This window comes from Ranitomeya imitator, chromosome 1, assembly GCF_032444005.1.
Source record: "Ranitomeya imitator isolate aRanImi1 chromosome 1, aRanImi1.pri, whole genome shotgun sequence".
Classification (NCBI taxonomy): domain Eukaryota; kingdom Metazoa; phylum Chordata; class Amphibia; order Anura; family Dendrobatidae; genus Ranitomeya; species Ranitomeya imitator.
Window position 1 is genome coordinate 227,296,352 of NC_091282.1, and position 27,765 is coordinate 227,324,116.

The 27,765-nt window shown below is 46.9% G+C and overlaps 1 protein-coding gene across 1 annotated transcript in view; it reads right to left on the reverse strand.

Moving 5' to 3' along the window:
- The window catches only part of KREMEN1 (kringle containing transmembrane protein 1), a 269,727-nt gene that overhangs the window by 137,804 nt on the left and 104,158 nt on the right, over nt 1-27,765 (reverse strand). The gene's annotated exons all lie outside the window — the stretch shown is intronic.

Consider the following 27,765-nt stretch of genomic DNA (forward strand, 5'->3'; position numbering starts at 1 on the left):
GGAGGAGGCATCGAACCACCCGACTCCAGGCGAGGGGTCGGCGACGGCGAAGAAATGGAAGTCAGAGCTGTGCAAGAAGATCGCGCAGGGAGCGCCGTGGTCAGAGCCGCCGCAGACTCCAGTGTTCTCGTCAGCGGAGCCGATCGACATCAGTGGAACCACATCGGACGCAGGTACCAAAAGCGTCCCTGCCCCGCCGACCGATCCAGCTCCGGTGACCGCTCCCCATCCCAGCTGTGACCAGCCTCCCGTTACCGAGATTGGGGTGACAACCCTGTACGTCATGAAGGGGAGACTGCCCCTGCTCCCGATATCTATGGGCGAACCGTTAGACGTGAGTCCCGAGAGGGTGATCTTTGAATGGGATGCGCCCAGGATCCAGCCAGACGGGTCCAGACAGGAGGGCTCTTACGTTGTTGGGCTCACCTGGGAGCAGTACAGACAATGCTTAGTTGCACAATGGGAAGACCGAGAACAAATGAAACAGACTACTCAAAGAGTACCGAAATCTAAGACTAAACGTGGCAAAGGGGATCTGGTGAGATGAGGGACAGTGTTAGCCTTTCACCCGAAGAGGGGTTGGGGCTTCATCCTGGAGCAGGGACTGCCGACCGAAATCTTTGTGGCCAACTATAATGTGGAAACTCAGTCCCGTGGTGGGGCCCCTAATCGATGATTGTGCAGGGGGGACCATGTGACCTACACCCGCCACTGGAGTGAGCAGGGGTGGTATGCCAAGAATGTCCAACGATATGAGCCTACTGCGGAGCCCCCTACTGCCGCGACTGAGATTAACGACAGACGTTCCCTGGTATTTGACCTAGCGCATGCTAGCATTACTACCACCGTGCGTATCGGTGCTCCTGCAGGATCTGCTATAAAAATTGACATCCATATAAAACCTGGTAATGACTTGACCACACTGGAGAGACAAACCCATCACGGTGATATGGCATTGGACGAGAACTCGGATACAAACCTTCCCCGGTCAGGAAGTGTGCGTTTCCGACTGGTGCCATGCAACCCACCGTCGCAGCAATAAACCTCAGAGATCCGTATATGTAAATAGTTAATTGTTTCCTGCTTTTTGCTGCTGCTTTAAACCCGTCCAGGGTTATTTCTTAAAGGGGTCCCTTTGTTTACCCGGGATCCCTCTTCTTTTTGTTTGTTTATCATTGTTTAAAAGACTGCCGGATCGTGAACAGTGAATGAATCCAAAACTGCTTTGTATATAGTTTGCACCTTCTTAAAGGTGCTCCCAACTGGTTTTACAAGTGAAAGAAGACTTTGCGAAGATAATGCATCTGGACATGACGCAGAAGGTCTTGCTTTCAGTGGACTTGCAGACAGAGAGAGAATCTGCAGTATTTGCTAGAGACTTGGGTCCCTCTTAAAGGGAATGTTTACATGATTGCTTTAATAAAAGTTGAAACGTTAATAATGTTGAAATTTAGAAAGTTTGATAATGTTGATAGAGATTGAGGACAGGAAAGATTGAAAGTGAACCCGTAGGGGTTAGAGAGAGAGTCCTCCTGAGAACTGTAGAAAGATGGTCGGCACAATGACAGTACGCCCAGCCAAGGAGCTAGGCGGTCCTGCATTGGGGAAGTTAGAACGGAAAGAAAAGTTGAGTTATTTATATAGTATTTTATAGTAGGTCTTTAGTGGGTTCAGCTTATACGCCCTTAAAAGAAAAAGTTAAATTATTGTTCAAAGTTTGCACTTGGTAGAATACCCGGCTGGGTACTGAGAGTTATTTATAGTCAACCTGTTATTTAAAAATATTTAATTTTGTTTGTAACGTTCAAGTGTCCTCACCTCCCATAAAGGGAAGTATTGTTCTATTTACTTGTTTCAAACATTTCAAAAATTTTGTATGTCTTTTGCTGAATTGTATTGTTCTTCTTCTTTCCAGTCCAGGAGTACTGGATTTAACCGGGGGGAGTGCAGCGCCCCAGAGATCTGGTCATTGCAGTATGACACTCTGCCACTAAAGGGAGTGATGGTACGTCTGATGGCACTGAAGGAATTCTACTGACCAGGTGTCACCAGCACACATTACACTTCACACTCCGGCCACTAGGGGTAGCAAAAGGCTTTATTTATTGGGCCCCTCCTCACACTGGTAAAACTAGGGGTTGGATAGAAAGTTAGTCAGAAGCTGACTGGGTTGGATTCAGGCAACATCCCGTGGCAGGGGGTGTTGCAGGGAGAAGACACAGTGGGGTCCCTGTCAGGCGTGGGAACCTGGCAGGTGCCTAGCGAACAGAGCAGAACGTAACGGAGCCGTGCCTGCACCTCTTTGCGGCGGTAACCTTATAAAGAGACAAGAAAGGAAGGATATTGTGGAACAGTGTAAACGAGATCAAGCAAAAAGGAGTACCAGTAGGAGTCGTGCCATGAGACCGAGGCAACATCCTACTGAGGCGCGTAGCCGGTGGCCGGAACACCGCGGGAGTAACTGACTTCAGGCCTTACTTCAAACTCCGCAGGACAGTTAATTATAGTCCAAATATAAAGAAAAAGAAGGGTGGCACTGCTCATAAACGGTAACCAGTGATATGTCCACAGGTCTCAATTGTGTGTATATCAGATATAGAAATTGCAGCTGTGAGAATCCTGACCCGGGTGCACCTCTTCAACAGAAAACACTAGAGTCCATAGGTAAGAACAAATGAGGGCACTCACCGATCTTCATAGGATTCAAAACTTTATTACATCTTCACATAAAATGCATGACCGGAGCTGGCAGCGCCGCTGATGATGTGAGCAGGGGAGCAACTGAGACGACAGCCGTTTCGCGCTGTGCTAGCGCTTCTACCTTAAATTATAGGTTGGCTGTCTACCTTAAATTTCCTAAGAAGACATAGGGGGCAACAGTGGGAGAGGGGCGTCTCTAGGGTCCCGGAAGACCTTCAGGCCTTCCCGTCATACGGGTGCGTCCTAGCCAAAACATACTGGGGGACAAGAAACTAGCAACATCTGGAACTAAAGAGAGAGAGAGCTGTAAAGAACGAAAGAAACGAGAACAGCAGTTGTGAGGACTATTCCGAATACTCAGCAGGTTAGCACTACCACACACAGGCGCTATTGGTAGGCAACGATTTCCACCTGCAAAGTGAATTCTGGAAGTGCCCATCGGACCGGCCGGTCTCTGATAGCCCTGTTAAATGTGCTCTGGATTGAGGATCCTGAAGTCTTCAGTAAAGAGGTAAAGAGACTGCAACCTTGTGTCCTTGTTATTGCCTGCACCTCACACCATCACCATCTACCTTACTGGGAAGCCCTGGGGACATACTTCACCTGTGGGAAGGTATACCATCCATCTGCCATTCCATCACCCCAGCGGACCCCACAGCAGCGTCGGTCACCCTGACTGAACACCACAGGTGGCGTCACGAACCCCTGACAGACTGCACCACCTTTATTGGACGCCCCTTAGCAGGGTTGCGGACCGGGTCTAGCCACTGTGACGCCTCAGAACCGAACCAGAGAGGCTCGGTACCAAGAACGTGTGGCCCTGTGTCTGGGGGCGATCTAAAGACATCGCTGAATCGGCGTCACACACGCCGATTCAGCAATGTCAGCGAGTGATCCAGCGACGAAATAAAGTTCTGGCCTTCTAGCTCCGACCAGCGATCTCACAGCAGGATCCTGATGGCTGCTGCGTGTCAAACAACAATATCGCTATCCAGGACGCTGCAACGTCACGGATCGCCATCGTTATCGTTCTAAAGTCGCTCAGTGTGAAGGTACCTTAACTTGAACGCAAAGTGGTGCCCCCGCTCACCGACGACTCCCCCAACCTCAAACTGAAATACATGTCCTATGCTAGAATGTCCTAAGTCCTATGCTAGAATGTATAAAATAGACAGAAAATCCATAAAGGCAATGATGTCACAAGGTACAAAAAGAGATGCTGCAGAGACGGCAGTTTAAAAAACAGGCAGTTTACATTGACTGTATTGCCATAAATACTGCAACACAAGCAGATAATATTCACCTGGATATACAAGATATTGTCTCATTTACCCTGAGGGGTGTATTAACATTTAAAGTATAAATGACAATTCATAGGACATGACGGTCATGGGGAGAATCAGATATACACTGCCTACAAGTAGTATTCAACCCCCTGCAGATTTAGCAGGTTTAATAAGATGCAAATAAGTTAGAGCCTTCAAACTTCAAACAAGAGCAGGATTTATTAACAGATGCATAAATCTTACAAACAAAAAAGTTTTGTTGCTCAGTTAAATTTTTATAAATTTTAAACATAATAGTGTGGGTCAATTATTATTCAACCCCTAGGTTTACTATTTTGTGGAATAACCTTTGTTTGCAATTACAGCTAATAATCGTCTTTTATAAGACCTGATCAGGCCGGCACAGGTATCTGGAGTTATCTTGGCCCACTCCTCCATGCAGATCTTCTCCAAGTTATCTAGGTTCTTTGGGTGTCTCATGTGGACTTTAATCTTGAGCTCCTTCCACAAGTTTTCAATTGGGTTAAGGTCAGGAGACTGACTAGGCCACTGCAACACCTTGATTTTTTGCCTCTTGAACCAGGCTTTGGTTTTCTTGGCTGTGTGCTTTGGGTCGTTGTCTTGTTGGAAGATGAAATGACGACCCATCTTAAGATCCTTGATGGAGGAGCGGAGGTTCTTGGCCAAAATCTCCAGGTAGGCCGTGCTATCCATCTTCCCATGGATGCGGACCAGATGGCCAGGCCCCTTGGCTGAGAAACAGCCCCACAGCATGATGCTGCCACCACCATTCTTGACTGTAGGGATGGTATTCTTGGGGTCGTATGCAGTGCCATCCAGTCTCCAAACGTCACGTGTGTGGTTGGCACCAAAGATCTCGATCTTGGTCTCATCAGACCAGAGAACCTTGAACCAGTCAGTCTCAGAGTCCTCCAAGTGATCATGAGCAAACTGTAGACGAGCCTTGACATGACGCTTTGAAAGTAAAGGTACCTTACGGGCTCGTCTGGAACAGAGACCATTGCGGTGGAGTACGTTACTTATGGTATTGACTGAAACCAATGTCCCCACTGCCATGAGATCTTCCCGGAGCTCCTTCCTTGTTGTCCTTGGGTTAGCCTTGACTCTTCGGACAAGCCTGGCCTCGGCACGGGAGGAAACTTTCAAAGGCTGTCCAGGCCGTGGAAGGCTAACAGTAGTTCCATAAGCCTTCCACTTCCGGATGATGCTCCCAACAGTGGAGACAGGTAGGCCCAACTCCTTGGAAAGGGTTTTGTACCCAATGCCAGCCTTGTGACCCTCCACGATCTTGTCTCTGATGGCCTTGGAATGCTCCTTTGTCTTTCCCAAGTTGACCATGTATGAGTGCTGTTCACAAGTTTGGGGAGGGTCTTAAATAGTCAGAAAAGGCTGGAAAAGAGATAATTAATCCAAACATGTGAAGCTCATTGCTCTTTGTGCCTGAACTACTTCTTAATACTTTAGGGCAGGGGTCCCCAACTCCAGTCCTCAAGGCCCACCAACAGGTCATGTTTTCAGGATTTCCTTTGCATTGCACAGGTGATGCAATTATTACCTGGGCAAGACTAAGGAAATCCTGAAAACATGACATGTTGGTGGGCCTTGAGGACTGGAGTTGGGGATCCCTGCTTTAGGGGAACCAAACAGAATTCTGGTGGGTTGAGGGGTTGAATAATAAATGACACTCTGAAAAGACTTTTCACAATTTAAAAAAAAAAATAAACAAAGAAATAACATTCTTTTTTGCTGCAGTGCATTTCACACTTCCAGGCTGATCTACAGTCCAAATGTCACAATGCCAAGTTAATTCCAAATGTGTAAACCTGCTAAATCTGCAGGGGGTTGAATACTACTTGTAGGCACTGTAACTCTTGAATTCATAGGCTAAAAGCTAGTGAACCAAACAACAAAATGCAATGAAAAAAGGCATAAACTCTAAAAGAAAAACATACATAGCAGAGCATAATACTGTATGTAACTTATTTGCAACATCTGCCATGTAATTCACCATGACGCTCTTCCCCTCCGTCATAAAGTTCCTCAGGAGGCTCATGGAATAGACAGTATCCAACTGACATCTGTAATGGGTAGTGACCTGGTTGCAGGTCTGTCTGTGGAGTGTTACTAACTACTTAAATATCCCACCCAGAAATGATTGGCGTTATGAAGATAGGAGGAGCAAATAACAAAATTCAGGCACATTGACTCCAATGTCTTCATGACAAAAGCAGGTGACGTAACTAAAGGCCCAAAGGTCAGCCACCCATGCATACCAACCTCCTTCTAGTCTCGTCAACCAATGACGTGGACCGTGCTGCCGCACATGCACCCTGCCAGCCTTCTAAATGGATGACTCTGTAACGTGGTCCGTGCACCCGTGTTTGCGCACTGACATCCTTCTAATCACATCACTCCGTGACACGGTCCTCCTAGGCGCAGATACTTATTCTCCTAGATGCACCTTCGATAAGGGCTCAGAGCGAATGCGCTCCGCTCCCCTCTTAATTATATTTGTGATCCTATTGCTCTGATAATAATAGGGCTACAGGTAATGTTATATCTCTAAAAAAACTGTGCCCGCTGTGCAGTATCCGTGTCACAGATGGCGCAAGTACAGGCTGCGGAGACTGTGCCGTCAGTCTTCCACCGAAAATGTATCCATTCCCCATCTTCAAGGGTTGGATATCAATACTTATCGAGGAACGTATATTGGCATAACATGATATGCCTCTGATAATTCAGGATATTATTATATTGGGTTATATTAGCCCACTATATCTGGATGACTTATAGCTCATTTAATATGTTGCAGCAGTTCTTCTTCTGACCCAAAGGCAGATACACCGGATCACCATGAGGTCGATCTAAGAGATTAGACCCTCAATTAATTATGGGGAAGTAAATCAATGGGATACAAAAACTTGGTGAAAGGGAAATGAGAGTTAAATGTATAGTACATATTTTTTTCACGGAAAAATCCCATTTTCCCTCCCACCAAAATTCGAAAATTCAAATCCAAGATCTAATACCTTATAACACCTACAAACCATAATATTCTATTTTAAAATGATAAAGCAAAGAACTTATGGAAACCACTCAGTTCATTATAACCCAAATAAAAGGGAAAACACATTTAACTTTTTAATAAAAACTATAAATGAGGATGGGGTGATAGTGAATAGTGCAAAATCAGTTGCATAAAACGATGAAGCTACAAAAGAGTCAACTACTGTGTGTAAAATGACTGATTGTTTCTAAACTATTTCTTGTTCTCGACGTTAAAATATCAGCTGCATTGAAGTTTTATAGATTTTCTACAAAAGTAAAAAGTACTGTATAAAGAAGTACTGTTTTAGGCATAATATGAATCTACTGGCTATGTCCAGTGTATAGCGATAGGTTTGAACAGAAGGGATGTCAGGAGGTTTCCCATGATGATAATTCCACACAGCTGCCTGCATAAAGCTAAAGAAGGATATTTTTAATAGGATGCCATAACTCATTTGTACAGCAATCTATGCCTGAGTGTCTGGGCTAATCACAGACAGATGGGCATGGGATTACTATCATCATCATTCACATTAATAAAACCAACTGCATGGATGCAAATGGTTAATGGTACCCAAGGTCAGATGGTTGAATGGCGCTTTCAAATGAGCAAGATCAAATAAAAGTTTTATGTCCTTATCTCAATATGTGTGCGAATACAAAGCATTCATGAGGAGCAGCATCATAATCAAAGAAGTTACATTGTGGAATATGAATCTGGAACCTCCAGAGTTTCTGTGTCTAATATAATCCAGATTTTATCTTAGGAGCCGAGATGAGAAATGCTTTTGGTACTGTATGTGACCCCACATTTTACGCTGCAGTTAGTAGATAATTGCATCACCTTCGCAGGACTTCAATCATTTTAGTATAGGTTTCTGTTCCTCATAATTGGTGAGCTATTCGTTAGCCGTGGCTTCTTGTTACACTGTATTTAAGGAATCCTACCAGTAGATTCATGCCACCCTTCTCAGTTTGATGGACAGGTCTTCCCCTTCCTGTCTGTGTACAGGGCGAGACCTGTCGATCACGATGACCGGGGTGAGGAGTAGCGGGAGGGGAGCCGCTCAGCATGACATCTTGATCCCAACTATGTTTTCCTTGAAATGCCACAACAATTTTGTGTAATTGGAGAGCCTGTCAGTATTTCATGCCGCATGGAGTGAGTGTTAAGGACTGGCGGAACGCACCAAGTATAGATGGTAAGAAACTAGGTGCGTTCGCAGTCCGAGGTCCACCGTGCAGGTAAAAGACCCTGCAGCTAGCAAGACGGACAATATGGCGGTACACTAAAGGATACACGCGTGGGTTAAACCTCACCCCGCGTGAAGAAAGCGATCCTGTTAATTCACAGGACCGCAGTACCGCACTAGTGCGCGAGCAAGTGGTCAGCGGACTTAACCCCAGAAGGGATTGGAGCCCGATTAGACCCTTGCTGGCGTAACACCGCAACTGGGTGTGTAGAGAACCTAAAGAAATATAAGTGCACAAGAGTGCGAGCGATGCCGCACTAACGGACGCCACTAACCACCCAGACTCGGGTATGGAAAGCGCAAGGCAGGCGCACGGCGCCGTACTGGCAGGCACAGCTACAGGACGCTGAGATGTGTGTTTAGTGCTGTAGGCTAAGTCGGGCGCTAGGTAGCAGCCATACACCTTCCGCGAACAGACATTCACTAGGGTAGGGGTTTCCAAGGACGACTTGCACTCACAACATACACACATTAGCAATAGTTAGACAATACTAGCGCATGGCCATGCGGTCATGCGCAGTTTATATAGCAGCAGCACAGGAAGTGGCCACAGCACTTTTGCCCTTCTAGGACCTGCCAAGAGGACCAATGGAATGTGCTGCAGAGCCTGAGCACATGACCCTCGATCTCCAACGGGAGACCTTACGCTGGGCATGCTCAGTACATGCAGACAAGGACTTAGTCCCAGAGAAGTCCGCTCGCTGCTGACCAGCACTGACTTTAATGGCAGAGACTGGAGAAGCAGCACTAACTCTCAGAACAGAGTGAGAATGAGCAAGACGCTGGGACCGACGTCCTTGCTGAGCAGGCTCCACTGCGGCTGGACAAGAATGGGAGACCGCAGCGGAAGTGGCTCGAGATTCCCCCTGTGCAGAAGCGGGAACTCGACCCCTAACATTACCCCCCCTCCTAGGGCCCCCCCCTCCTTGGGCCTCGCTACGTTCGAAGACAGCAATGAGCTGCGGAGCCCGAATGTGCTCCACAGGCTCCCAGGTTCTATCCTCTGGACCATGACCCTTCCAATCCACCAAATAAAATTTTTTGCCACGTACCACCTTGCTTCCCACAATAGCATTCACCTCAAACTCATCCGTGGATGAACCCGATGTCCCAGCAGATAACTCAGAAAACCGAGACAAACGAACGGGCTTTAAGAGGGAAACGTGAAAGGTATCGGTGATACCAAGGCGTGGAGGAATGGCCAAACGGTAAACCACAGGGTTGACCTGTTCCAGAACTTTAAACGGGCCAATGTAGCGAGGAGCAAACTTAGTGGACTCAACTCGCAGCCTGATGTTACGGGCGGAGAGCCACACTAAGTCGCCGGGAGCAAAGACCGGAGCGGGACGCCGGTGTGTATCAGCCGAAACCCTCATTCTCTCCTTGGAGGCCCGAATGGCATCCTGTGTGCGGTCCCAGATGTCCCGTGCCTCCACCGCCCAGTCTGCCACCCTAGAATCGGTGGATGACACGGGCATGGGCACAGGAACACGCGGATGCTGGCCGTAATTAAGGAGAAAAGGAGTTTGGCCAGTGGAATCGGCTACGGCGTTGTTCAAGGCAAATTCCGCCCAAGGTAGCAAAGATGCCCAGTCATCCTGCCTAGCGGAGACGAAATGTCGCAAATATGTCACCAGAGTCTGGTTGGTTCTCTCCACCAACCCATTCGTCTCGGGATGATATGCAGAGGAGAGGTTTAACTCTATGCTGAGCAAACGGCAGAGCTCTCTCCAAAACCGAGACGCGAACTGGGGACCCCGATCGCTGACAATCTTATCAGGCATACCATGCAATCGGAAAACATGCTTCATGAACAACACCGCCAAGGCCCGTGCTGAGGGTAACCGAGGAAGCGGTACCAAATGTACCATCTTAGAGAAATGGTCGGTGACAACCCAAATAATGGAGCAGCCACGCGACTTGGGTAAGCCCACCACAAAGTCCATTCCGACCATCTCCCAGGGCCTGTCTGCCACCGGTAGAGGGTAAAGCAACCCAGCAGGCCGTTGCCGAGGAGACCAATTCTGGGCGCAAGAAACGCACGCCTGAATATAGTCCTTGACATCTCGGACCATATGCGGCCACCAATATGTTCTCGCCAAAAGCTCAGAAGTCCTCTTGGTCCCAAAATGCCCACCCACTCTGGAGGAGTGAGCCCAAGAGAGAACCTCCGGTCGCAAGTTAGCTGGCACGAAAGTCTTGCCCGGGGGCACAGACTCCAGCGAAACCGGAGCTACAGTTCTCAAGCTCTCAGGCGGGACAATAAGCCGAGGCTCCTCCTCCTCCTCCTCAGATGACACTACGGAGCGGGAGAGAGCGTCGGCACGAACGTTCTTCTCCCCGGAGAGAAAATGGAGGGTAAAATGGAACCGGGAGAAAAACAGGGACCATCTAGCCTGGCGAGAATTTAGCCGCTGGGCCGTCTGTATATACACCAAGTTCTTGTGGTCAGTGAAGACTTGGAAGGGAAAGCGAGCTCCCTCCAAGAGGTGTCTCCACTCTGAAAAAGCCAACTTCATGGCTAGCAACTCCCTGTCCCCGATGGAATAATTCCTCTCCGCTGGTGTGAAAGTTTTGGAGAAGAAGAAGCAAGGATGCTTCCGACCTTGAGCATCCTTTTGGAAAAGGACTGCTCCAGCACCAACGGATGAGGCATCCACCTCCAAGATGAATGGTTTATCTACATCGGGGCGATGTAGGATGGGAGCGCTAGCGAAGTGTGACTTAATCGAGAGAAAGGCCTTGGAGACCTCCTCTGACCACAACTTGGGATTTGCTCCCTTCTTGGTGAGGGCGACCAAGGGAGCTACCAAAGTTGAGAAGTGTGGAATGAACTGGCGATAGTAATTAATGAACCCCATAAAGCGCTGCACCGCTTTAAGAGAATGGGGTTCCTGCCAGTCCATTACTGCCTGTAGCTTGGCAGGATCCATAGCCAAACCCTGGGCAGAAATGATATAACCAAGGAAAGGCAAGGACTCCTGCTCAAACACACACTTCTCCAACTTAGCGTAGAGGGAGTTTGCCCGTAAGAGGTCGAAGACTTTGCGAACATCTCTCCGATGGGAGTCTATATCTGGAGAGTAGATGAGAATGTCATCCAGATAGACTACGACCGAGGTGGTGAGCATATCCCGAAAGATGTCGTTCACAAAGTCTTGGAAAACGGCTGGGGCATTACAGAGCCCAAAGGGCATCACTAGATATTCATAGTGCCCATCCCTGGTGTTAAAAGCCGTCTTCCATTCATCCCCCTCACGGATGCGAATCAGGTTGTAAGCACCCCGCAGATCTAACTTTGTAAATACCTTTGCTCCCCGTAGCCTATCAAAGAGCTCAGATATCAGGGGTAATGGGTACTTGTTCTTAACGGTAATGGCGTTAAGACCCCTGTAGTCTATGCATGGACGTAAGTCTCCAGTCTTCTTCTGTACGAAGAAGAACCCAGCCCCTGCCGGTGACACTGACTTCCTAATGAATCCTCTTGCCAGATTCTCCTGAATATACTGGGACATTGCCTCCGTCTCCGGGAGAGATAACGGGTAGACTCGACCCCGGGGAGGCTCAGCACCAGGCAAGAGGTCAATAGGACAGTCATAGGGGCGGTGAGGCGGAAGAGTCTCCGCAGCTCTTTTGGAGAACACGTCTGCATGGGACCAATAGTGCTTGGGGAGAGAGGAAAGATCTGCGGGTACCTGTGTAGTAGCAACCTGAACGCACTCCCTCTGACATCTACCCTCACAGGATTTACTCCATCCCAAAATTCTCCCAGAGGACCACTCAATATGAGGAGAATGGTAGCGAAGCCATGGCATCCCCAACAGGACCTCATCAATTCCCTCAGGAATGACTAATAGGGAGATTATCTCCTGATGTGATGGAGACACAGATAGCGTGAAAGGAATGGTTTGGTGGGTAATCTGTGAAGGTAGTGTTGACCCATTTACCACTCGAACGGTCACTGGCTGGGCGAGCATCACCAAGGGTATTGCGTGACGCTGGGCAAAGGCGGAGGACATAAAGTTACCCTCTGCCCCAGAATCCAAGCATAGCTCGACCGTAAGAGTGGATGGGCCTATGGTAATTGTCCCCTTGAAGGACAACTTTGAGGCAAACGTCGCCGTGTCTAGTGTACCTCCTCCAACTGCCACTAGACGCTGACGTTTCCCCGACCGCTGAGGACTCTTGGAGGCAAGACGTCCTGACTGCTGGCAAACATGACGGACCTTGTGTGCACGAGCGGACTGAGACTTAGATCCCGCTCGTGTCACCTCCAAGGTCTCATGTGACTCAGATGCCTGGACTGGGGATTCCAAAGGTTTGGCGAAGGTAGGAGCCAGCCGAAACCTCTGCCTACACTGGGCTCGTTCCAACCTCCGCTCGTTAAAACGGAGGTCTATACGAGTAGAAATAGATATTAACTCCTCCAGTGTGGCAGGAATCTCCCTAGTGGCCAGAGCGTCCTTAACATGGTCAGCCAGGCCCCTCCAGAATATGGGGATAAGGGCTTTATCCGACCACTCCAGCTCGGAAGCTAAAGTACGGAATCGGACGGAAAAATGGCTGACCAAGGACTCACCCTGAGTTAATGCCAGTAGTTGGAGCGCTGTATCATGGGTGAGTTGAGGTCCTAGAAAGACCTTTTTCAGCGTGCCCAGAAACAACGGAGCACTCTGCACCACAAGATCATCACGCTCCCACAGCGGCGTAGCCCACTCCAACGCCCTGTCCGACAACAGCGAGACAATAAATCCCACCTTAGCCCGCTCTGTAGGAAAACGTGCAGCCAGGAGCTCGAGGTGGATAGAGCACTGACTCACGAATCCCCTACAAGTTTTGCAATCTCCAGAAAATTTTTCTGGCAACGGGAGGCGGGATAATGTCGGAACAGGGGTGGCAGTGGACAAGGTTGCTGCCGCCACGCCAGCAGCCTTTACAGCAACTGCGGTAACATCCACAGCTGAGGTTGAGTTCTCGAGAACCTTCAACCTACCCTCCAACTGCTGGATATACCGCAAAGATTGCTGAATGTCCGCCATACTAGCCAGACCTTGGCGCTAGTATTATGTTAAGGACTGGCGGAACGCACCAAGTATAGATGGTAAGAAACTAGGTGCGTTCGCAGTCCGAGGTCCACCGTGCAGGTAAAAGACCCTGCAGCTAGCAAGACGGACAATATGGCGGTACACTAAAGGATACACGCGTGGGTTAAACCTTACCCCGCGTGAAGAAAGCGATCCTGTTAATTCACAGGACCGCAGTACCGCACTAGTGCGCGAGCAAGTGGTCAGCGGACTTAACCCCAGAAGGGATTGGAGCCCGATTAGACCCTTGCTGGCGTAACACCGCAACTGGGTGTGTAGAGAACCTAAAGAAATATAAGTGCACAAGAGTGCGAGCGATGCCGCACTAACGGACGCCACTAACCACCCAGACTCGGGTATGGAAAGCGCAAGGCAGGCGCACGGCGCCGTACTGGCAGGCACAGCTACAGGACGCTGAGATGTGTGTTTAGTGCTGTAGGCTAAGTCAGGCGCTAGGTAGCAGCCATACACCTTCCGCGAACAGACATTCACTAGGGTAGGGGTTTCCAAGGACGACTTGCACTTACAACATACACACATTAGCAATAGTTAGACAATACTAGCGCATGGCCGTGCGGTCATGCGCAGTTTATATAGCAGCAGCACAGGAAGTGGCCACAGCACTTTTGCCCTTCTAGGACCTGCCAAGAGGACCAATGGAATGTGCTGCAGAGCCTGAGCACATGACCCTCGATCTCCAACGGGAGACCTTACGCTGGGCATGCTCAGTACATGCAGACAAGGACTTAGTCCCAGAGAAGTCCGCTCGCTGCTGACCAGCACTGACTTTAATGGCAGAGACTGGAGAAGCAGCACTAACTCTCAGAACAGAGTGAGAATGAGCAAGACGCTGGGACCGACGTCCTTGCTGAGCAGGCTCCACTGCGGCTGGACAAGAATGGGAGACCGCAGCGGAAGTGGCTCGAGATTCCCCCTGTGCAGAAGCGGGAACTCGACCCCTAACAGTGAGTTTCTTAAAAAGGTTCCCTTTAAAAGAAGTGACATTTCTTGGCGAGGAGCATCTCAGTTCAATAAACTGAAAAAGTAAAGTAGCTAGCTTTCTATGGGAATCTCCGACTTTGGCAAATAGTGGTCAATATACAGACATTATCATGTGGAAATCCTTAAAGGGGTATACTTAAGTTGTCCCTTGAGCAACTCACAACTCTGAAGCCTCCATACTTCCTTGTTTTCTGGTGCGGCGGGAACTATAAAGCTCAGCACAAGTTCTGTTATACTGCATTCAGCTATAAGTGGTTTGTTCTGGAGTCTACGCTGTTATCACTAAATTTTCATGTAGAGATCACAGGGCATTTGAGGAAGCGCAGGGCTTAGGACAGTGAGAGCTATGATGCTGGACGCTGGGGATGTGATTCTACAAGATTGATAACACCATCTTGGTCAGAAGCTGAGAGGGAGGAAAGCTGTTATCTGCTGCCTAAATATCAATGGGCTGTGAGATCTGACTGGTATGTTAAGAGTTAACTCCTCTCTTGGAATATAACGACTGTGCACACTCAGGCACCATGGAATCACGCTGTACACTAAAAAAGATAAAAGCTCTCATTGCGGAGAATGAAAGCAGATAAAAAAGCAAGCTGCAAATTTTCTAATGTTCATGCTGTCTAATAACTAAAGCAATTTAATTACCTGAGAATATTCATTTAATTATATTATTTCACTGCCAGGGAACCGGACACTTCCATTTTTACCTAAGAAACATCAGTTTTTACAGGGTATTACATAATCTGTACCGTGGCTTAGATTTGTAGAATACTTTCCATACCCTGATGCCAAGTATCTATGAACAATGTGATATCAATTTGCCATTTTTACTATTAAAGTGATAGCTCTGAGGTACTGGCCACGTATAAAAAATATCTGGTGTTTGTGAAAGGGTGTGTCGGGGTCAAGTCATGCCCCGCCCCTTTCTAGTAAAATGGGTAAGTTTTATGTGTAAGATGCTTTATTATGTGAGGATGTACAGTATGTGTAATGCATAGATATGCATCTTTATGGGACTAGGAATAGAGTTAGGGAATTATAGTACAAGTGTAGGATTTAGTTAAAGCAATAGTAATGGGTAGTATAGGGTTTAGTACAGTGGGGGCACTGTAGATTAGGAAATTAGAAAACTTTAGGATAAAATTGGTTATGGAAATAGGGGATTTCCAAATTGGGAGGGCAAGAGTAAACATAGCTGGGAAACTTCCTAGTTTAGTCTGTTAGAGAGCTGGATGGAGTTTGGTGAGATTGCTTCAGAAACTAGTTCAAGGAGAGATGAACAGTTCAGGGTCTTAGGGTTAGAAGTCACATAGGTACGAGAAAACAGGAGCAGCAAGGGACAGCACAATGGGAAGGAACTGATCAGTGAGAATTTCTGTGCAGTGTCTGTGACTGAACTGAACCTGTTAAGAAAAGTTGAGTTGTTAAAAATGGATTCAGACTCTGTCAATCAGTGTGTGGTGACATCTGGAACAGGGACCGTGCAACCTGAGGAGAACTCCAATCCAAAAGGGAGTGACTTGCATTGCACACAAATCACACAACAGACTGGACATTATGTTTTCTTTGCCGCATATTTTTAAAAACATTTTTCTTTTTACTTTTGGCATGCTTCAATAGTCTGCATTGGAGACTAGAAGCTGCCATAACTCGATCGGCTCTGCTACATACAGGCGATGCTCAGATCACCTGTATGTAGCAGAATTACACACTTGCTATGAGTGCCGACTACTAGACGGTGCTCATAGCAATCCGGCAGTGTCATCCGTAGAGGTCTTCAGGAGACCTCAGGTTGTCAGGCCAACCCATCGGCGACCCTCAGTCATGTGACACGGGTGCTGAAGGGAGGAGGTAATGATGCGCTTCCTGTGCGTGCATGTTAAATGCCGCTGTCAGAGTTTTACAGCGGCTTTTAACATGTTAACAGCTGCGGGTGGATTGCAATTCGTCCTGCAGCTGTTAGGGGCACATGTCAGCTGATCAGAACTGCCGTCATGTACTGGAAAAGGTGCAAGCTCATCGCCGGAGCCCGCACTAAACGGGGAGACGTCCAATGACAGACTCTGTCCGTTATTGGACATTAAAAGTTAATCAGAGTTATCATTCATGATTTTCATGAACCAATATACTTGCATGGGTAATTTTAGTTCATGAATCAGGAAAAAACATAAATAGAGCAAATACGTGAAAAATGGATGTCTGAATGAGGCTTCAGGTTATATTCATATTATTTTTGGTCTACACTTAACCTGGATAAAGAGTAACCTGTGGGCCATATGTGGCTCTTTGGCTGTTCATATGTGGGCTGCAGAACAGGACAACCAACGAGCAGCAAACAGTGGAGTCCAGAACCATGCACTCGACCTCCACCTGGCATCTTCATTTCCTCAGGATACCCCTTTCACCATTGAGCCTATGAGTCTGAGAGCTCAACATGTGGGATGATGTCACTACATTGTAACTGGTGTTTGGAGTCTCAGTACACAGCACTGACCAAAACAACACATCTGGGAAACATGGATTATTTCATTATTTATTGGAAACTTGAGGACATCATACTTTCTGGGGGACATCATGCTGTGTGTCGTGTGTGGAGTCTTTGTATGGGCATCCTACTGTGTGAGGGGCTTTGTGGGAACACAATGCTATTTGTTGAGGTCTTTGGGGACATCATATTGTGTTGAGAGCTGTTGATTAAGTTGCAAGAGCTGTATAACTGTTATGACCTGGTGGTTAGGACAATAATGGACCTGGTGGTTAAGAGCACATGGAATGACCTGATAGTTACTAATAATATAGGACGAGCTCTGAGACGTGGGAACTCTGCTGACCGCAATCCCTAATCCTATGACACACACTAGAAATAGCCGTGGATTGCTCCAACGCTCCCTATGCAACTCGACACAGCCTAAGAAACTAGCTAGCCCTGAAGATAGAAAAATAAAGCCTACCTTGCCTCAGAGAAATTCCCCAAAGGAAAAGGCAGCCCCCCACATATAATGACTGTGAGTAAAGAAGAAAATTACAAACACAGAGATGAAATAGATTTAGCAAAGTGAGGCCCGACTTACTGAACAGACTGAGGATAGGAAAGGCAACTTTGCGGTCAGCACAAAAACTACAAAAAGACCACGCAGAGGGCGCAAAAAGACCCTCTGCACCGACTCACGGTGCGGAGGCGCTCCCTCTGCGTCCCAGAGCTTCCAGCAAGCAAGACAAAAAACAAAATAGCAAGCTGGACAGAAAAACAGCAAACAAAGAAAAACAAGCAGGAACTTAGCTTCTGCTGGGAAGACAGGTCACAAGAATGATCCAGGAGTGAACAAGACCAATACTGGAACATTGACAGGTGGCATGGAGCAATGATCTTAGTGGAGTTAAATAGAGCAGCCAGCTAACGAATTAACCTCATCACCTGTGGAAGGAAACTCAGAAGCCGCAGCCCCACTCACAACCACCAGAGGAAGCCCATGGACAGAACCAGCCGAAGTACCATTCACGACCACAGGAGGGAGCTTGACAACAGAATTCACAACAGTACCCCCCCTTGAGGAGGGGTCACCGAACCCTCACCAGAGCCCCCAGGCCGACCAGGACGAGCCAAATGAAAGGCACGAACCAGATCGGCAGCATGAACATCGGAGGCAAAGACCCAGGAATTATCTTCCTGACCATAACCCTTCCACTTGACCAGGTACTGGAGTTTCCGTCTCGAAATACGAGAATCCAAAATCTTCTCCACCACATACTCCAACTCCCCCTCAACCAACACCGGGGCAGGAGGATCAAAGGATGGAACCACAGGCGCCACGTATCTCCGCAACAACGGCCTATGGAATACATTATGGATGGCAAAAGAAGCTGGAAGGGTCAAACGAAACGACACAGGATTGAGAACCTCATAAATCTTATACGGACCAATGAAACGAGGCTTAAACTTAGGAGAGGAAACCTTCATAGGAACATAACGAGACGACAACCAAACCAAATCCCCAACACGAAGTCGGGGACCCACACAGCGCCGGCGGTTAGCGAAACGTTGAGCCTTCTCCTGGGACAATGTCAAATTGTCCACCACATGAGTCCAAATCTGCTGCAGCCTATCCACCACAGTATCTACACCAGGACAGTCCGAAGACTCAACCTGCCCTGAAGAGAAATGAGGATGGAAACCAGAATTGCAGAAAAACGGCGAAACCAAAGTAGCCGAGCTGGCCCGATTATTAAGGGCGAACTCAGCCAAAGGCAAAAAGGACACCCAATCATCCTGATCAGCAGAAACAAAGCATCTCCGATATGTTTCCAAAGTCTGATTAGTTCGTTCGGTTTGGCCATTTGTCTGAGGATGGAAGGCCGAAGAAAAAGACAAATCAATGCCCATCTTAGCACAAAAGGACCGCCAAAACCTCGAAACAATCTGGGAACCTCTGTCCGAGACGATGTTCTCCGGAATGCCATGTAAATGGACCACATGCTGGAAAAACAATGGCACCATATCAGAGGAGGAAGGCAATTTAGACAAGGGTACCAAATGGACCATCTTAGAAAAGCGATCACAAACCACCCAAATGACCGACATCTTTTGAGAGACAGGGAGATCCGAAATAAAATCCATAGAGATATGCGTCCAGGGCCTCTTCGGGACCGGCAAGGGCAAAAGCAACCCACTGGCACGAGAACAGCAGGGCTTAGCCCGAGCACAAGTCCCACAGGACTGCACAAAAGAACGCACATCCTGCGACAAAGATGGCCACCAAAAGGATCTAGCCACCAAATCTCTGGTACCAAAGATTCCAGGATGACCAGCCAACACCGAACAATGAACCTCAGAGATAACTCTACTAGTCCATTTATCAGGGACAAACAGTTTTTCTGCTGGGCAACGGTCAGGTCTATCAGCCTGAAATTTTTGCAGCACCCGCCGCAAATCAGGGGAGATGGCAGACAAAATTACCCCCTCTTTGAGAATACCCGCCGGCTCAGGAACACCCGGAGAGTCGGGCACAAAACTCCTTGACAGGGCATCAGCCTTCACATTCTTAGAGCCTGGAAGGTACGAAACCACAAAATCAAAACGGGAGAAAAATAGCGACCAACGAGCCTGTCTAGGATTCAACCGTTTGGCAGACTCGAGATAAGTCAAATTCTTGTGATCCGTCAAGACCACCACGCGATGCTTGGCTCCTTCAAGCCAATGACGCCACTCCTCGAATGCCCACTTCATGGCCAACAACTCTCGATTGCCAACATCATAATTGCGCTCAGCAGGCGACAACTTTCTAGAAAAGAAGGCACATGGTTTCATCACCGAGCCATCAGATCTTCTCTGCGACAAAACAGCCCCTGCTCCAATCTCAGAAGCATCAACCTCGACCTGAAACGGGAGCGAAACATCTGGCTGGCACAACACAGGGGCAGAAGAAAAACGACGCTTCAACTCCTGAAAAGCTTCTACAGCCGCAGAAGACCAATTGACCACATCAGCACCCTTCTTGGTCAAATCAGTCAACGGTTTAGCAACACTAGAAAAATTACTGATGAAGCGACGATAAAAATTAGCAAAGCCCAGGAACTTTTTCAGACTCTTCACAGATGTCGGCTAAGTCCAATCATAAATGGCCTGGACTTTAACAGGGTCCATCTCGATAGTAGAAGGGGAAAAATGAAACCCAAAAATGAAACCTTCTGAACTCCAAAGAGACACTTTGACCCCTTCACAAACAAGGAATTCGCACGAAGGACCTGGAACACCATTCTGACCTGCTTCACGTGAGACTCCCAATCATCCGAGAAGACCAAAATATCATCCAAATATACAATCAGGAATTTATCCAGGTACTCTCGGAAGATGTCATGCATAAAGGACTGAAATACTGATGGAGCATTGGAAAGCCCGAATGGCATAACCAGGTACTCAAAATGGCCCTCGGGCGTATTAAATGCTGTTTTCCATTCATCGCCCTGTTTAATACGCACAAGATTATACGCACCACGAAGATCTATCTTGGTGAACCAACTAGCCCCCTTAATCCGAGCAAATAAATCAGACAGCAGCAGCAAAGGGTACTGAAATTTGACTGTGATCTTATTAAGAAGGCGGTAATCAATACAAGGTCTCAAAGAACCATCCTTCTTGGCCACAAAAAAGAACCCTGCTCCCAATGGTGACGACGACGGGCGAATATGACCCTTCTCCAAGGATTCCTTTACATAACTCCGCATAGCGGCATGCTCTGGCACAGATAAATTGAACAGTCGGCCCTTAGGAAACTTACTACCAGGAATCAAATTGATAGCACAATCGCAATCCCTATGAGGAGGTAGGGCACTGGATTTGGGCTCATCAAATACATCCCGGTAATCCGACAAAAACTCCGGGACTTCAGAAGGGGTGGATGACGAAATAGACAAAAATGGAACATCACCATGTACCCCCTGACAACCCCAGCTGGACACAGACATAGATTTCCAATCCAATACTGGATTATGGACCTGTAGCCATGGCAACCCCAAAACGACCACATCATGCAGATTATGCAACACCAAAAAGCGAATATCCTCCTGATGTGCAGGAGCCATGCACATGGTCAATTGGGTCCAGTACTTAGGCTTATTCTTGGCCAAAGGCGTAGCATCAATTCCTCTCAATGGAATAGGATACTGCAAGGGCTCCAAGAAAAAACCACAGCGCCTAGCAAACTCCAAGTCCATAAAATTCAGGGCAGCGCCTGAATCCACAAATGCCATAACAGAATAGGATGACAAAGAGCAAATCAGAGTAACGGACAAAAGAAATTTCGACTGTACCGTACCAATGGTGGCAGACCTAGCGAAACGCTTAGTGCGCTTAGGACAATCTGAGATAGCATGAGTGGAATCACCACAGTAAAAACACAGCCCATTCCGACGTCTCTGTTCTTGCCGTTCAGCTCTGGTCAGAGTCCTATCACATTGCATAGGCTCAGGTCTATGCTCAGATAATACCGCCAAATAGTGCACAGCTTTACGCTCACGCAAGCGTCGATCGATCTGAATGGCCAAAGACATAGACTCATTCAGACCAGCAGGCATGGGAAATCCCACCATGACATCCTTAAGTGCTTCAGAGAGACCCTTTCTGAAAATTGCTGCCAGGGCACATTCATTCCACTGAGTGAGTACAGACCACTTCCTAAACTTCTGACAATATATCTCTACCTCATCCTGACCCCGACACAGAGCCAGCAAGATTTTCTCTGCCTGATCCACTGAATTAGGTTCATCATAAAGCAATCCGAGCGCCAGAAAAAACGCATCAACATCACGCAATGCCGGATCTCCTGGCGCAAGGGAAAATGCCCAGTCTTGAGGGTCGCCACGTAACAAAGAAATAATGATTTTCACTTGTTGAACAGGGTCACCTGAGGAGCGAGGTTTCAAAGCAAGAAACAATTTACAATTATTTTTGAAATTCAGAAACTTAGATCTATCCCCAAAAAACAAATCAGGAATAGGAATCCTAGGCTCTAACATCAGATTCTGAACCACAAAATCTTGAATGTTTTGTACCCTTGCAGTGAGATTATCCATACAAGAGGACAGACCTTGAATGTCCATATCTACACCTGTATCCTGAACCACCCAGAGGTAAAGGGGAAAAGAGAGACAAAACACACTGCAAAGAAAAAAAAATGGTCTCAGAACTTCTCTTATCCCTCTATTGAGATGCATTAGTACTTTGGGCCACCTGTACTGTTATGACCTGGTGGTTAGGACAATAATGGACCTGGTGGTTAAGAGCACACGGAATGACCTGATAGTTACTAATAATATAGGACGAGCTCTGAGACGTGGGAACTCTGCTGACCGCAATCCCTAATCCTATCACACACACTAGAAATAGCCGTGGATTGCTCCAATGCTCCCTATGCAACTCGACACAGCCTAAGAAACTAGCTAGCCCTGAAGATAGAAAAATAAAGCCTACCTTGCCTCAGAGAAATTCCCCAAAGGAAAAGGCAGCCCCCCACATATAATGACTGTGAGTAAAGATGAAAATTACAAACACAGAGATGAAATAGATTTAGCAAAGTGAAGCCCGACTTACTGAACAGACTGAGGATAGGAAAGACAACTTTGCAGTTAGCACAAAAGCACAAAAAACTACAAAAAGACCACGCAGAGGGCGCAAAAAGACCCTCCGCACCGACTCACGGTGCGGAGGCGCTCCCTCTGCGTCCCAGAGCTTCCAGCAAGCAAGACAAAAAACAAAATAGCAAGCTGGACAGAAAAACAGCAAACAAAGAAAAACAAGCAGGAACTTAGCTTCTGCTGGGAAGACAGGTCACAAGAACGATCCAGGAGTGAACAAGACCAATACTGGAACATTGACAGGTGGCATGGAGCAATGATCTAAGTGGAGTTAAATAGAGCAGCCAGCTAACGAATTAACCTTGTCACCTGTGGAAGGAAACTCAGAAGCCGCAGCCCCACTCACAACCACCAGAGGATGCCCATGGACAGAACCAGCCGAAGTGCCATTCACGACCACAGAAGGGAGCTTGACAACAGAATTCACAACATATAACATGAGCAGTATGATTTACTGTTTTTTATAAACTTTATAAAAAGCAATAAGTTAGTGTCACGGGTTTACTGTGACAAAGAAGAGCTAGAAGACCGAAGCGCCCGATTTATCCCACTCCTGCACTGATTAGAAGCACTTCACCTTCATATTAAATGGTGGACGTTTCTTTTAGTAGTGCAGGGGTTTATCTGCTCAGCTGAGAGCTCCTGGAAGCTTTTCTCCCTGAAGGCTCAGCTGTGCACTGTTAGGCTACGTTCACATTAGCGTTCCGCTAATGTGCGTCGCTGTTGCGTCGGCGACGCAGCGGCGACGCGCCCCTATGTTTAACATGGGGGACGCGTGCGTTTTTTTTGTTGCGTTTTCCAACACGTGCGTCGTTTCCGACGCTAGCGTCGGACGCAAGAAAATGCAACAAGTTGCATTTTTCGTGCGTCCGATTTTCGTCAAAAAACGACGCACGCGTCGCAAAACGCAGCGTTTTTGCGTGCGTTTGCGCGCGTTTTTTTGTGCGTCGTGCGTTGCGTCGCCGACGCAGCGGCGCGCAGCGCTAATGTGAACGTAGCCTTAGCCACTCCCATCTACTATATCATCTGGGCCATTGCTAACATTCATTGTCAGAGTAACTTTTGCTGCATGGCTGGAGGTTGATTGGTGAAGGTGTTTGAATTTATCCGAGACTGTTGCTAAGTTTTGAGTGTGTGATAATTCCCTTTCTTCTCCTACTTTGGTTTAACCCCATCCTCCACTCCCCACTGCATTCCTTTGTTGTATGTATGAGTATATTTGTATGTTTGTTATTTTTCGTTACCCCTGTTCGCATTACAGTACTACTCCCCTCTTCCCTGGGTGGGGGAAGGGTAATAATAATAATCTTTATTTTTATATAGCGCTAACATATTCCGCAGCGCTTTACATTTTGTGTACAGACTGAGGGAGTATGCACGAGCTAAGGCAAGGTATGTGGCCCTGGTGTCTTCACCATCAGAAGTAATCCAGGGAACAGGTCGAGCTAGGGTGCCCTTAGCGTTAGGGACAGGGAATGAGCACCCGATAAACAGAGTTATGACAATTATATTGTTATGATTATCTGCTATAGGTAAGAATGCATGTTACAACAAGATGATCAGGTAAAATGCAGGAAAACTTCAAGCAACTGCAATGGAAAGAACTATGAAAACATTTATTAATATGTATTACAATATCAAAAGGGAAAAAATAAAAATAAACACACTAGGCCTACACATTTAGAACACTAATGCTCATGATTAAAAGGTACTTAGAAGCAAATTGGGATATTTAAAACTTAACGTTTAATGAAGAAATAATAAAAACCTATCATATATATAAATTGCAAAGGTGCAAAAAGTGCAAGTGTCAAAAAAGTGCAAGTAAAATGTGTTAGGACTGGCGGAACGCACCAAGAGAGATGATATAGATGCGTTCGCAGTCCGGGGTCCACCGTGCAGGTGAAACCTGCTGCTAGGAAATGACAGACAATATGGCGGTATTCAAAAGTATACACGCGTGGGTTAAACCTTACCCAGCGTGAAGAAAGCGATCCTGTTGCGTCACAGGACCGCGGTACCGCACATAGAGCGCGAGCAAGTGGTCAGCGAACTAAACCCCAACAGGGATTGTAGTCCGATTAGACCCTTGCTGGCACTACACCGCAACTGGGTGTGAAAGGAATTATATAATTAAGGCACCGAAGTGCGAACTGTGCCGTGCTGGCAGGCACCACTAAGCACCCAGACGTGGGTCAGGAAGCGCACACTGGCGCGTGGCACCGCACTGGCGGTCACAGCAGTAGACGCTGACACGTGTGTGACACGTTGAGTGATAAGTCGGGCGCTAGATAGCAGCCATACTCCATACGCGAACAATCATACAATAGGGTAGGGGTATTTAAAGAACGACTTGCACTCACAACAAACACACGTATTAAATTGTACACTAGCGCATGGCCGTGCGGTCATGCGCAGTTTATATAGTTGCAGGACAGGAAGCGGCCACAGAAACTTTGCCCTTCCAAAACCTGCCAAGAGGACCAATAGAATGCGCTGCAGAGTCTGAGCACATGACCCTCGATCTCCAACGGGAGATCTTGCCCTGGGCATGCTCAGTGTGCGCAGACAAGGACTTAGTCCCAGAGAAGTCCACTCGCTGCTGACCAGTATAGGCTTTACAGGCAGAAGCTGGAGAAGCAGCAGTAACTCTTCTCACAGAGTCAGACTGAGCGAGACGCTGGGAGCGACGTCCCTGCTGAGCAGGCTCCACTGCGGCTGGAGGAGAATGGGAGACCGCAGCGGAGACGGATCGAGATTCCCCCTGTGCAGCAGAGGAAACTCGACTCCTAACAAAATGTGTAAAATGTGGTATACCGCCATCAATTCTGCAATACTTTAAAAAAAAGCCTGCCACCAGCTCAATGAAATCAGACTCTTATTAAAGAATATATGGCACAAAATATCATGAGCAACACCCGTTTTATATTTCCGGGTTGCCTCTATGTATGTAGTATATTATACGGCACATTAATTAGACCATTAATTCTTAAACTGCCATATCATAAAGGTCCATGCATACAGCTATACTTCTAGAGGGTCTCGTACCCTTTAAATCCTAGTAATCTGCCATATATCAGTCTATGCAGTTAATCAAGAATTAGAGGCGGTATCATTAGAGCAACCATATTATCAATTACCATACAGCTCGGGACATTAATTCTGTTTGTGTCCCATACAAAGATAGTATATATTTACTCACTTCAAGAGACATTTTAGACACATCTATGCCCTGTCTGACATTCAATTGCGGCATACTTTCAGTCTATTCTCATAGTGAGTTCCATCAATCATTATAAATGTTATACTCATCTGACGACCGGTATTGACCACCGATTCCTTCAGTCGAGGTTAGGAGGTCCCAATCTCAGCGGAGTATACGGTCCATGGCCGCGTCAAGCTTGTACTGCCTGTCCAGTGGGCGTGGCCTCACTCCATACACTTGTATGGAATGAGACCACGCCCTCTAGTCGGCTACGCCCAGTGGACAGCCGCGTAACTAGTTGGGGCGTGGCCTTGCTCAATACATCATCGTAGACAGAGAATCAGACTTTCATTCATAAATCTCATTGTAAGTAAGGACTGCTTTGTCCATCACTGTGGGGATTAATATTACAAGAACTATACAAAACATTGCATCTTCATTCAGTAATATCTGTATCATCAAGCATGGTAAAAAGAAGAATTCTCTGCAATAGAGAAAACAGAGGGACTCAGCGTTTTCTTTGGTAAATCAGATCTGCAGCGCTGTGCTGGGTTCCACCTATTTATATTATCCATTAACAGTTAGCGCTACTAAACATGTTTTCCCATCTGCTGTAACAATGGAAAACATAAAACCATAATTATGTTCTAAAGATCTGCAATGATCGCTAAATGGTTAAAAATTACAAAAATTTGCTACTTTTTTAATTTTATGTCGCTATATTTGTACAAAGTAATCAATGCTTAGAATGACGACAGGCCCAACCATAGCCTGATGGATTTATTATAATTTACACCAGAGCGTTGAATAAATTATAGCAAAAATCTACACTAGTTCATAACTGACAGATTTCAATTTGTGCCACAGGGTCAGCCCAAGATATGCCAAATTTGATAAAGGCTATCTGTCAGCAGTATTTTGCTATGTAGTCAAAGAGCAGCATGGTGCTAGGGCAGAGACCCTGATTCCAGCGATGTATCACTTACTAGGCTGCTTGCTGCAATTTCAATATGAGGCCGAGGTCACACTTGCGTGTTCAATGCGAGAAACTCGCCGCCGGTGGTTCAGACCGAAGTGTTCAGCTGCATAGAAATACATGCTCCGGTCCCGAGTGCCGGTGGTAGCACCGGGTATTGATGTGAGAGACTTGAGTGAGTTTCTCCCATTGAACTCACAAGTGTGAACCCGGCCTTTCTAGTGTTTTATCAGCAGTCCTCTTGTGCCATGTAGTCCTCCTGCTCTGTGTAACCCTGACCCCGTAATTAATTAGCAGCTGAGAAAGCTGAGAATCAGTGGTGGGGCGGGGTTACATAGGGCTCAGCATTCAGAGAACTGCTAGGCCTGCAGCAGATAATTAATGATTTTATCAAAACTACACCACACAGACTAGTAAGTAACACATCACTAGAATCAGGGTCTCTGCCCCTACTTCATGCTCCACTCAGATTACATAGCAAAAAAACGGCTGACAGATTCCTTTTAAGCTGGCACATCAAACCCCAGTGGCTGCTAACAACTTCCATATGAAACTCGAAACTCCAGTCTCAATAATTCTTGCCATATGTACAGATGTGTTCATAATTATACATAATCCAATATTGGCCATAGCTGCTCTTCATTTCAACAGGCCCCAAACTGAATTGGTACAACTAATCCCAAGTAGCTAGAATTGTAAAAAACAACAACTGTTTTCTGCTCAATTGTAAATTAAAGCTTTCACTCACACATGCCGTCAACAAATCTTGTTAGGTTTTTAAATTTGACCCTAAAACTGTTGAAAATAAATTAACCCCCATCTACTTTCCACATCATTGTATCACATATAACAACAGTTATGTCAGAAAATACTTAAAATTGAGACTAATAAGTGAGCGCGCACCCCTGCACTGTGACAGCTAGTTCTTACAGCACATTCATTCCTCAAACTCATCAGCAATAAAGCTTTATACAGCCCATATTAGTGGGTGATGCCCATAATACCCACATTACAAGGTTGCAGGTTGCCATGTTAAGACAGATAGTCTGGTCCACAC